Here is a 12,130-nt window from a genome sequence, read left to right on the forward strand (position 1 = left end):
AAATGATGAATGCTACAGAACTTTCTTTTATTATTCAGTTTGACAGTCAGTTATAACGGAAAAAGAAGATAAATGAACTACTTTAATGTAGATTTTCTTTAGGGCTTTATTACGTGGTGTTGGATCGGTGCATAAACTCCTGTAATTACCGATACCAGCGTTTTAGGCAGTATTTGAGCCGATACCGATACTGGTATCTGTATCGGAACATCTCTAGTCCAGTTACATGATAACCGTTTGGACCACTTTCTTGTAGAAGTAAAAAGTTATGTAGGAGTTCCGTACATGTACAGTACATGCAAATCTTTTAACGCCAAGCTCTGTCTGGAATCATCATTTTTACTGACTGAATCAGTAGAAGAGTAGTGGAGCTCTACTCTATTTACTGCCATTGTCAACTCAGCTGGGATGCAGAATGATAGGATAACTGTAGCATATAGGAGTTTGCAAAACTAAACTTATAAACGGTATTTAAACTGGCTTAAAGTGGAACTATTATGTTTTTCCATATTTCCTGTCCTATCTATAATGTCCTAATGTTGGATTTTCCTGTTCAACATGGCCCAAACTTCAAATAATGAGGTAAACGTATTTCAGAGAAATCCCCGTGAGCTAAAATGTTCTGATTTTCAACTGATCTGAACGCCGGTTTCAACAGTTTTTTTCTACTCTCGGCTGAGTGTTCCGCAACTCCAAGCGGGTCTTCTATGATTGGTCATCTGTTCCAGCCAGGCAGGACTGGAGTGTTTTTTTTTTTGTTTGTTTTTTTTAAAGCTACTGCGGTGTCGGTACCATAGGTCGGTACACGATCCGTTCTGCCTGCACGATCCGTTCTGTACATGCGCAAATTGTTCGCGCATGCGCTGTTGTACGAGGATTTACGACACTGTGTCACTACCCAAAGTGAGAAGAGTGCAGATTTGAGTAGCGCATGCTCAGATTTAAAAGGTTTACGGCATAACGTGTCATACCCGATGTTAGCCGAGTCAGACCGGCTCTGGTCGAGTGCAAATGTGAGGTTCGCATGCTCAGATTTAAACGGTTCCGGCATAACGTGTCTTACTGAAATTTGTGAAATCTGTAAAATAATAAACTTTTCTCTTTACATCAATAACAGAAGATGGAAATCATTTTGAAAACGTTTTAGCTATCTATGATTATTTGGTTGCTAACGTTAGCTCAAAACGCCATTCAAGTGACAGCCTTTGTTGTGTCTGATTGCTAACTTGTAGCTAGCAGTCATTTCAAAAACGTTTTAGCTCTCTATGATTGTTAGATTGCGCAACGTTAGCTCAAAACGCCATTCAAGTGACAGCCAATGTTGTGTTTGATTGCTAACTTGTAGCTAGCAGTCATTTCAAAAACGTTTTAGCTCTCTATGATTGTTTGATTGCTAACGTTAGCTAAAACGCCTTTAGCATCTAGTAGGCTACTTGATTGCTAACGTTAGCTCAAACCCTTAGCATCTAGTAGGCTACTTGATTGCTAACGTTACTAAACCCCGTTAGCATCTTGTAGGTTACTTGTCGCAAAGTGACGCATGCGCAACTCACATCTGTACTCGTCGCAAAGTGACGCATGCGCAACTCAAATCTGCACTCTACTCACTTTGGGTAGTGACACCCTGCACGATCTGTTCCACGCTTCCGGTCGACAGCCAAGCTAACGTTAGTTTAGCTAACAGCTAATTTGGCTAACCGCTAGCTGAGACAGCATGTAATAACTTAAAAAGACCCTCAAAATAAAACTTGAAAATAAACGTTAACATATATAACAGCTGTTACGTCAGTTCTACTTTACTTGTGCTCATTTAAAATACAATCACTCAATATTTGTCTTTATTGTTATTACTGTAAAGTCTTAATTTAGCTGTGGCCTGCTTTTCCCATTAAGTTTCGTTATTTTAGACTGAATCTAGCTGTCAGCTAGTGGTTAGCCGAATTAGCGGTTAGCTAAACTAACGTTAGCTTCCCGGTGGAGGCTAGCCATAGGCTAGCGTGGAACAGATCGTGCAGGTCGTATCCTCGGTAAAACAGTATTATCTTGCGCATGTGCAGAACGGATCGTGCAGGCAGAACGGATCGTGTACCGACATGCGGTGTTTGTTGCATGTAGCTGCATGCCAACGGCAGTAAAATATGTCATCTTGGCTGCCAATGTTGTTAAATTCTCCCCAATTTCGGGTCACATTACTCCTGAAACATTTCCGGTTATGTAGTATTTGGTTTAGAAGCCTTTATCTGCGATTTATGATGGTAGAAAGTGCTGCTATATTCTATTAGTGTCCCTGCTAACAACAGTAGCTGCGTGCTAAAGACGGATAGCTGTAATCTTGGCGGCCAATGTTGGTCATTTCTCCCCAATTTCGTCAATATACATTTGTGTAGTATTTTGCTTAGAAGCAATAATCATTTTGTTTTTACATTAAAGCATGTAAGCATGTTTAGTAGAATCACAAAATAGAAGTATGAAACTAAGAATGCTATATAATAGGCCCACTTTAAAGGGGAACTATGCAGGTTTTTTTTAGCTTAATTTACCTTAACTGAACAGCTTCAGAGTCATTGGAATGGTTATATGACTTTTTCCTGTTGAGTGGTGGTCGTCTCACTTCCCCCTAGCGCCTGTGAGTGGAAAAACCACCCTTGCAACTTTCGGCCGGTGAGCCGAAAGCCGAAGTATCGTGCGATATCAGATCTCCCGATGTAACAAATTGCTTCACGGCACTGCATACATACATGCAGTCATCCAGGAACCGGCTAACAAGGTAGCGATGGAGTTTTTCACACTATCGTCATGTTTGAGCCGAAAAAAGAAGCAGAAAGCTAGGGAAGCATTGTCGGAGGAACAGAGAGAGAGGAAACGGATGACTGACCGAGCGAGGAGTCAGACACGAGTAAACATAGGAGCTGCCAAATATCTATTCTGAAGCTGTAGGGGGAGCTCTATAGAGAAACCTGCCAGCAAAAAGCGAGAAAACAGTGAAGAAATGGCCAAAACTGCATAGTGCCTCTTTTTAAGCCTTACAGGCAATTTCCACCGGTTGCAGAACTGCTGCGGATCTGCTCCGGAACGGCTGCGGATTCAATAGTTATCCATTAAAGTTAGTGTGTGTATTTCCACTGACTGCGTTCCGACTGCGTCCCAGCTCCAGATACGCAGAGCTTCTATTTTTGCCGGACGCCGGAGAGCTCCGCAGCAATTCAGCACAACAGGAAGTCGAGCACAGAAACAAAATAAAACATCCGGTTAATTTTCAAAATAAAATACACCGTGCTCACGGCGGATCATATTTCCCCTTGTTGTTTCCCCTCTACTCCGCTGGATGGAAACAAACTGCTGTTGGTTTTGTGGTTCTATTCTACGCGAGATTTCGTGGGTCCTCGTGACTTCAGCTGTCCGTCATGGCCGCAGCCGTTACGCAACAAATCCGGACCTGGTGGGTATTGACGGACGGCGGAGCACGGAGCCGAAACGCAGCGGAGCCGAAACGCAGCGGAGCCGGTCCGCAGCCGTTCTACAGTTGGTGGAAATCCCCAGTTAGTACGCTTCTAACAAACGAGGTTGACGTGTTGTCCGACCATGTGTCAAGTGTTGTTTATATGGTATCGATGATGTGTTGCTGTGTAGAGAGGAATCTGCCGACACTGTTTCTTGATTATAAAGGTTTATTTACAACAAGGAATTCAGCATCAATTTACAAGCTCTGAAGAGCCCGGAGAGCGACCAGTTTCCCAGATTCTCAAAAGTCACTCTGAGGTTCTGCTGTTAACACATGGTATATCTATTCTTCATAACTTAGGGTGGGTTCGATAACTGACCAATGGCTTCATGCCAACTGGCTCTATCTCAACATCCTGGGGGCCCATTGATAATGCATGCCAGATGTGTCCTGTGGCCCTTTTCCTATAGAAGTATCCCCCAAAAGTAGAGTAAAGTTCATCACTCCTAGCTACATATAGATAGTTCAGATATGGCCTAAATACAAATTATAGAATGATCAGATAAAATAGGATGACAATACACCTCATATTTCCCCCCTTCGAGACTAATTAAGTCTCGAAACAAAAAGAGTAAGATTGGTACAAAATAACACTTTCCATTACATCATGTTTCTTGTAGTATAACCTTAGCAATCACAAAAGTTTTCATAGAGTGTGAACAATGTCAGGAAACGTAAACAAACATTTTATGGAGTGTAAGAGCGAAAAACCTGTCTGGCAGCTTCTTTCCAAATATCCATCAATCAATCTAGACAGGAAAATTCTCTCACGGTCCCTCTGCCCCAGGCGACCACCTTCAGTACTCCAGATCAATTAGAAATCTTTTTATCAATTCATGTAATATCTTGGTGTACTCAAATACATATGGCAGCCTCAGAAATCAAAATAAAATCAAAACAATGTCCAAATTCAGACTGATCAAATCATCGGATCTGTAAAAGGACCTCGCCTTACCTAGACCCCGCTGTCCCTAAGCGTCAAGAAAAACATAAAAACATCTGAGGTCTCCATGTGTATCCCACATCAAAACATTCTTCAAACAATTTAATACAAAACAAATATAACACAAAGTATATATCCATTGCAGCTCCTTTGCAGTGTCAAACTTTCAGTGTAGTGTCGATGGAATCTGAACATTCATCACTGTATCCTTATTCAGAGTTCTCCAGTACATTTTATTGTCCATATTCAAGTATCTGAATCCCCTCTGCACATTACCCCATATGCTCTGGAAGAAAAGAAAACACAAACCAGTATCTTTGCAAAACAACACATAAATGAAAGAAAACATCAAATGAAATATCAAAATTACTATGAATGAATCAAAAATAATATGACAATCAAAAATCAAAAATAATATGAATATGGATATGAACATGAATCACACTCCATTTCCCCCTTTGATAAATAAAAAACACTAAACAATATTCAAAGAAATGTGAAAATGATGGCAGAATCAGATAAAAATGGAAAACTTTCCATCAATACTGTTAGATTTATCCTCAAATGATAGGATTCAAGATTACTAATGAATTCTCTACACTCTACTTCCAGAACTAGAATCAGGTTGAGCTGTAACAAGTGCTTCCCTCCTTTTGCAACACAAGCTAACTCATGCAGATGCTCTGTACAAAAAGGGACAGAGCCGTCTCTTCTTTCTCAGGAGGCTCAGATCTTTTGACATTAGTAGCGATCTGCTGCTCATGTTTTATCAGACTGTGATGGCGAGTGTCCTGTTTTATGGGGCGGTTTGTTGGGGTGGCAACATGACAGACAAGAACAGTAGACGTCTCGACAAGCTGGTCAAAAAGGCCAGCTCAGTGCTGGGCAGAAGACTGGACTCACTGAGAACTGTAGTAGAGGGGCGTGCATGCAACAAACTGTACGCCATAATGGGTAATGACAAGCACCCCCTCTACAACGTCCTGGCTGGACAGAGGAGCAGTTACAGTGAGCGACTGCTCTCGCTGCACTGTAAGACAGAGAGGTTCAGGAGATCCTTTGTCCCCACAGGCATCAGGCTATTTAACACCAACAAATGACACCCCCTCTTTCAACCTCATCTACTTGACATTCCTGTATAAACTGGACTGAGGCCGAAATGTAACATGACACACAGCAATATACTAGCATAAAGCAATGTAGCCACCTTGCCACATCATAAAATTATAACCATGCATATATTAGTCAGTACTGAATTCCCAATTGCTCAATGCAAACATTAACTGAAATTTAGACTAATACTTAAACTAACATTTCAACACATCAGTGTAGCATGTTGAACTGTGAAACTTATCCTAAACTCTTCATACCAAGTCTACTCGCAAATGTAATGTGCAGAACAATCGTTCCTTTCCATTACATTGTTTCTGTAATTAATAAGCCAAAATTGTAATCTCTATCAAAATTCAATGAATTGCAGAGCTTCACTCTGGAGTCTTTGTAAGTTATTTTACCTTCTAACCCTACAGGCTTCAGTAACACCACTGCAACTAATGCAGAATAGTGAAATTGATTTCTAAACCTCTATATGAACAATAAAAGATGCTGATTCATCATTGGGCTGTAATAACTGATTTCTGTTTGTGAATCTGTACTTAAAAAGAATGATATGAACAGATTACTGGCACACTGTAAACAACAAATTAACCAATGCAAAAACTTTTCATTTGACTAAGATATATCTGTGAGTGGAAGTTGTCTTATCTTGTCTCACATTATTACTATTACTATTTCCATGTATTCCATATGGTCCTAATGACACTCGTGATACACCTTGCCCTTTTTTGTGTTAAAGATAAAGGTGCATTTACAAACTACATCCAAGAATAGTTTACTGATGTTAATGTCAGGCTGTTTTTGCTAACAGTCACACAATTGTTCTAAGCTTATTTTTAATGAACTTCTGAGAACAGCACTCTCAATCTGCTGTTTTTAACAACTTTACATTAATCCAATTAAAATGTATACATGAGATCACTTCCCAATAGATTATCTGAGCAGCACTCAAATAATAAAAGCATATTCAAAAGTTGCCTATGTTGTTGGTGCATAAAATAAAACGATGAAATGTTCTTTTAACATTTCCTAACACAACAACCGAAATAACATGTCTGTCACTAATCTTGTTAGAAGCTGTCACAGGTCATTTCAAATTTAGTAGAATGTATATCACCAGGTACTGACAAAATGTAAGATTTTCATACCAAGTCTACTTAATTTAGAGGCATGTCTTAACCCTTCATATAGATGTTTTCACATAAGAGTAGCTCTATTTTAAAAGTAGAACAAATTACTTCTTTAGAGTATATGTATTTTCAAAATGTGTGTTGTCAGTGCATTACCTCCTTTCTATTCGTCGTTATGCGTTGATGCGTCGATGTGTCAGAGCAAATCCGGTCTCTCTCCCCTCCTTCTCTGGTCAGTCTGCTGATGTCCACGCTCATCTGTGGGGATCTGTACCAACTTGTGACTGTCCTTGTCCTCAATTGTTGGATTTCTTTCCAGCCCTGATGACACCTCCTTTCAGATCAACTGGGCACCTCTAGAATCCTGGCTCCAGACTCCTGTGAGGGTTCATCGGTCCTCCAGTTGGCCTTAACTGGCCCCTGAATCCTCTTCTGTAATTTCCTCTAGGATTCCATCCTGGTATATTGCAATCACGGGCAAAGTGGCCATCCTGTCCACAATTGAAACACGCTTGTGAAGATATAAAATATGGATCATATCTTCCAGCTCGTCCTCTTCCTCTTCCTCTCCAGTTCTGCATCTGTCCAGAAGGGTATATAATAACTGGAATCACTAATGGTGACTGTTGATTTGGTGAACACTGATTTTGCATAACCAGTGCCTGCTTCTTGTCCTTATTCTTATCTTCCACCAGCTGCATTTGATTGAATTTTCTGGGAGTTTCTCGGTCTTGTTCTTTCTGCTCATGTTCCTTTTTCCTATATAGCTCTACTTGGTGAGCTACATGATCTGCATAGACATTTTTTGCCATGCTTCCAAGTCCAACCACCTCTTCCAGTTTGCTCCTCACTGGTGCGGGCAGCCCCTTCTGTAGTTTGGCTCGCAAAATTGACTGCTCCATCTGACTCACATCTGGATCATTTCCGGTAATATTTCTCCACACCTGATAAGCTCTCGACACATAAGCTCTTGGTTTTTCTTCTTGTTTCAGTGGCTCAATTTGGATATTGTCCGGATGCACATTTGTTGGAAACATATCTTTCAATGCTCTCCACAGTCGACCTCTACTTGCGGCCAACAGCTCAGGATCATGTACAGCAGTTCCCACATATCGATTAAGTCTAGCTTTCTGTAGAATTTCTTCCATAGCTGGAACCCCAATAATATTAGTCAAAAGTCTCTTAATATCTCCCATGGCATACTGTTTTCCCACCATAATTTCTTCCAACTTTAGGATCCAAGGATGTGCTCCATCTTGAAGAACAGGTAACTTATCAAGAATATCTGACATATTCTGTTCTCGAATTATCACTGGAAGCATCTTCTTACTTGTCTTCCCTTTTCTTGACTTTCTCTCCACTTTTTGGGATCCTTTTTTCAGAAATTTGTCTCTCTGTATCTTCAGCTTCTCGTATTGCTCTTCCAATCGCTCCATGTCTCTTTCAATCTCTTCTATGCTAGACGCTGCAGGATGAAATCCCGTAGCTCCTCTCCTCTCCAAATCTTCATCACTGTCTTCATCTTTACTTTCATCAGAGGTGTGATCTCTTGTATCTCTTCGTTTCCTCCATTCTTCATCACCTCTTTTCTCCGCTCTGGCCAGCCTCCTTCTAATCACAGGATCATATCCATCCATGATCTCTTCTGAATCACCCTGACCATCATCATCATCATCAAACTCCATCCTTCTGAACCTCACTTTTCCCTTAGTTTCCAGACGTTGTCTTTTCTTCTTACTTTTGGATTTGGATTCATCTTTATGGTCGTTTCTGCTTGTCTTCTCTCTATTGTTCGTTCATCTTCATCACTGATGCAATAATCACCCTCCTGAGTGATCACTGCCTCACTGCCTTGTTCTATTGTCAGCACTGATCTGTAAAGGTCTTTATCACTTTCAGCATCATACATCTTCTGAGTCCAGGTGAAGTTGGGCTGAACTCCTCAAACTTCAGTTCATCTGTGAATGTTCAACAAAGTACTTTGTGGGCATGTATGACATTGCTTCTTTAATGTCAGTCTCTGATCATGCCCTGAAAACCATCTGGGTGTCCGCTTCAACCACTCAATCATGGGCAGTTGCAAATCTGTCACCCCTCCTTTTCTGCTGCTCCAACTCCCGATGTGTTTCTGGTGCCAGTATGTGGGGGATGGGACCAAAGTTGAACGCTGAATACTGTGTCTGTTGGATTGAGGTCCTGTAGTTCAGGGTCTGGTATTGTCCGTCACCAGTTCTGTAGCTCGTTGGGGGAGTGAGACAGGTCCGCTCTGACATCCATCGAGGCACACTGAATAAACACAAAACACAACTCCTCCAAGAGGCATTAGCCTACTTTAATCATACTCATTTTAGTTTTCTTAATTCTCTTCCTACATTATAACCTATGACACCATTGATTCAAAATATTGCTATAAAAATCTTACCTAAGTAAGAAAAGTATCATAAAAATATGTACTTCAAGTACTAAAAGTAACAACACAGAAAAGTCCCCACATTTTTAAACTGGAAATGATCACAGTAGTTCTATCAATCAACTAAGTATTTAAACAGGTAATCATTTCAACCAAACTTGTAGGCCTATATTCCATTGGGCAGTTTAACAACAATAAGACATCATATTTTCATAAACATATGTTCTATCTACACAAATCCTAAATCTTTTTTTTTTTTTTTAGTTATATGTCAGATCACGATAAGGTCTCAAAGCAATTCATCTTTGAAATTACAATTAGTCTATCCTGAAAATTACCTAATTTTTGTCTTTTTCCTAGGTTTTTGGTGCTTGTGATATAGCAGTCTTTACTATCCTCATCTAAACGTTTACCCTCCTGTAGATTGGAGCCCAAATACTGCAGTTATCTCTGTACCAACAATATTAATATGAACCCCATTATCCTAATTCAAAAATACATTCATCTCTTTCTTTGTCTTTCTGTCACTTTCACAACACTCTCTATCTGTCTTTAACCAACTTAGTACATTCTTGTACCCTTAACTTTCCCTTAAAGTCATGCCTTATTTTCTTTCTATTGTCTCATAAAACTTTCTTTTTCCTTTCTGTTTTCCCTTTCTGCAACATACGCTTACCATTTTCTCTCAACTTTCCTGACTATCTTTGGTAACAATTGTTACCCCTTTAATATACAGAGTATATGAACCAACGCAGTCTAAGGCTTCATTAGAATTGAATTAACTCACTGTTTCTTCACAGGAATCAGATTCATTCGCTCTGTTTCCCACCTTCAAAAATGTCACTCATTTCCTTAGCACAATGACATGACCACATGTGACAGTAGGGAACGTTAACTTTTAGCAAAATCAAAAACCTTATAAAATTATCAAATTTTGAATTATTTTATTCAAAGTAAAATGATTTTAGATGTCTCGCCACTCAAAACAAGTGGTCCAACATTTTAGAATGGCAGAGGTGACAATCCTGGAGCCCATCAATCAGTCCTCTCATCTCTTACTTCCAATAGAGGTATAGAGGCTGGAATTTTCTTATTCCAGGGTGATCAATCACTGGTCTGGATTCCAGACGCAAATCACCTATGCCAGCTGTTAATCTTTTTCTTTCCTTCCCCCTTTTTTTTTCTCTTCAGGCCTGAGCCTTGTTCATGCCTACTTTTACCCTCAAATCTTTCTCCCAATTTTTCTCTTTTCATGCTTCAGAAGCAAGCATAGTTAAGGTTTCCTAATTAGAAAGACATTTTAAATTATTATGCCATTTCTGTAGATGTTTTATGACATTTTTCTATTTTTCTTTCTTTATATCTGTCAACATAACTCTCATTTATAGATTCAATGGATCTCAATCAAAATAGTAGTTCATAGTCAAACAACCACCTACTTTAACAAACAGAATACTGCACCTCAAGTCTGAAAGTCTCCCCCTTTCTCATCTTTGCAGCACAGGCTGCAGCACCCCAGTGCAGGCAGGGAGTGGCTTAAACGTGTGTGGACCCTAACATTCCTTAAATTCTAGACATGCGCAGTTTCAGTTGCCAGTGCAACTTCAGAGTGACAAGTTCTCCAAAATCGCACTCCCAACTAAGCAACACAAAACAAAACACACAAACCAACACAAACAACACAAAACATACAACTCAAATCCTACTTTGAAACTTCTTAATTTGACTATAGTCTATTTTTCTCTCTGTTTCCTTCTTCACTTATTTTACCCTAATCTGCCAACCTATACTTTTTTTTTTTTATCTAAAAACATATCTTCTCTATAAGATCATAACGTCCTTCCAGAAGGCTCATACATTTTAACACATTCAACATTCTCTCCAAAGGGGACTCATGGTTTTAACAGATTTTAACAAAAACGTTCTCTCAAAAGAAAGACTCATAACTCTTTAACAAACTTTGGAAACGTTCTCAAAAGAGAGTCATAGTTTTAACCGTAATAACCACAATATCGTAACTAGAACTCCCATTCCCAACCGAAACATATGTATCTATATATCTAATAAACAGGACATCATCATGACATATGCCACGCACACACAGTTTATCACACACCGCAGAGGCACCGCTGTTCTCACACACACACACACACACACACACACACACTCTCTGTCTCTCATACACACCCAGCAACCAGAATGCATTAATTATAGGCCTATAATTCCTAAAGCATGATTCCGCCGTTTCCTTTTCTTGAATTTTTGTTACCTTTTGAGGTATAGACTACAATGCGAGATTACTTCAGACATAAATTCGTCAACCCATGAAATCCATAATTTCCATTGCAGTTTATTCTACACCCCCAGTTCCTAGAACTGACCTGAAACTTCACCTAGTCATTTTCAGGAATTTGCGGCCCATCTAACATCGCCTCACGAGGGTCTCGTCGAGGGCTTTTATCAGCATTTATCAAATTAGCAGCGTTATCATCCTTATTTCCTTCTTCTTTCCTGTATTTCCTCTTATTCCCCCGTGTTGTCGTTTCTGTTTCCTCCTCTTTTTTTTTTTTATCCAACACCAATGTGACCCCAAAAAGCCTAGTTTTTACGCAGTGTCTTAACGTGGCCTACTGTCGAGCGTCCGAGGGCCCATTGTCTCGCTCTTGCACGGTTATACGTAGCTCACCCGTTACTAATTAGGCTAATGTACACATCTTCCTCTGTCCTTCACCTCACTTAACACCTTCTCCATTCCCCCTTTCCGCGTTGCCTCACAACGCAAGTACAATTTAAAACAGACCCCAGCCACACAGCACCACAGCATAGAACACACATGGGTTCGAAACGGTGCAGCCCCTCCTCAACGCACACACACAGAGACACAGACGAACTGACCAGCGCTCCAGAGTTTGTGAGAAAAGCTCACCTTTATCAGCCAATGGAGCGGAAATCAGGTCGACCGTGCCCGTGCTGGAACGTTGAGACCGGCCCACATCACGTCCCAAAGTCCTCGTCGCCAGATTTGTTGT

Source organism: Perca fluviatilis, chromosome 17, assembly GCF_010015445.1.
Source record: "Perca fluviatilis chromosome 17, GENO_Pfluv_1.0, whole genome shotgun sequence".
NCBI classification, from domain to species: domain Eukaryota; kingdom Metazoa; phylum Chordata; class Actinopteri; order Perciformes; family Percidae; genus Perca; species Perca fluviatilis.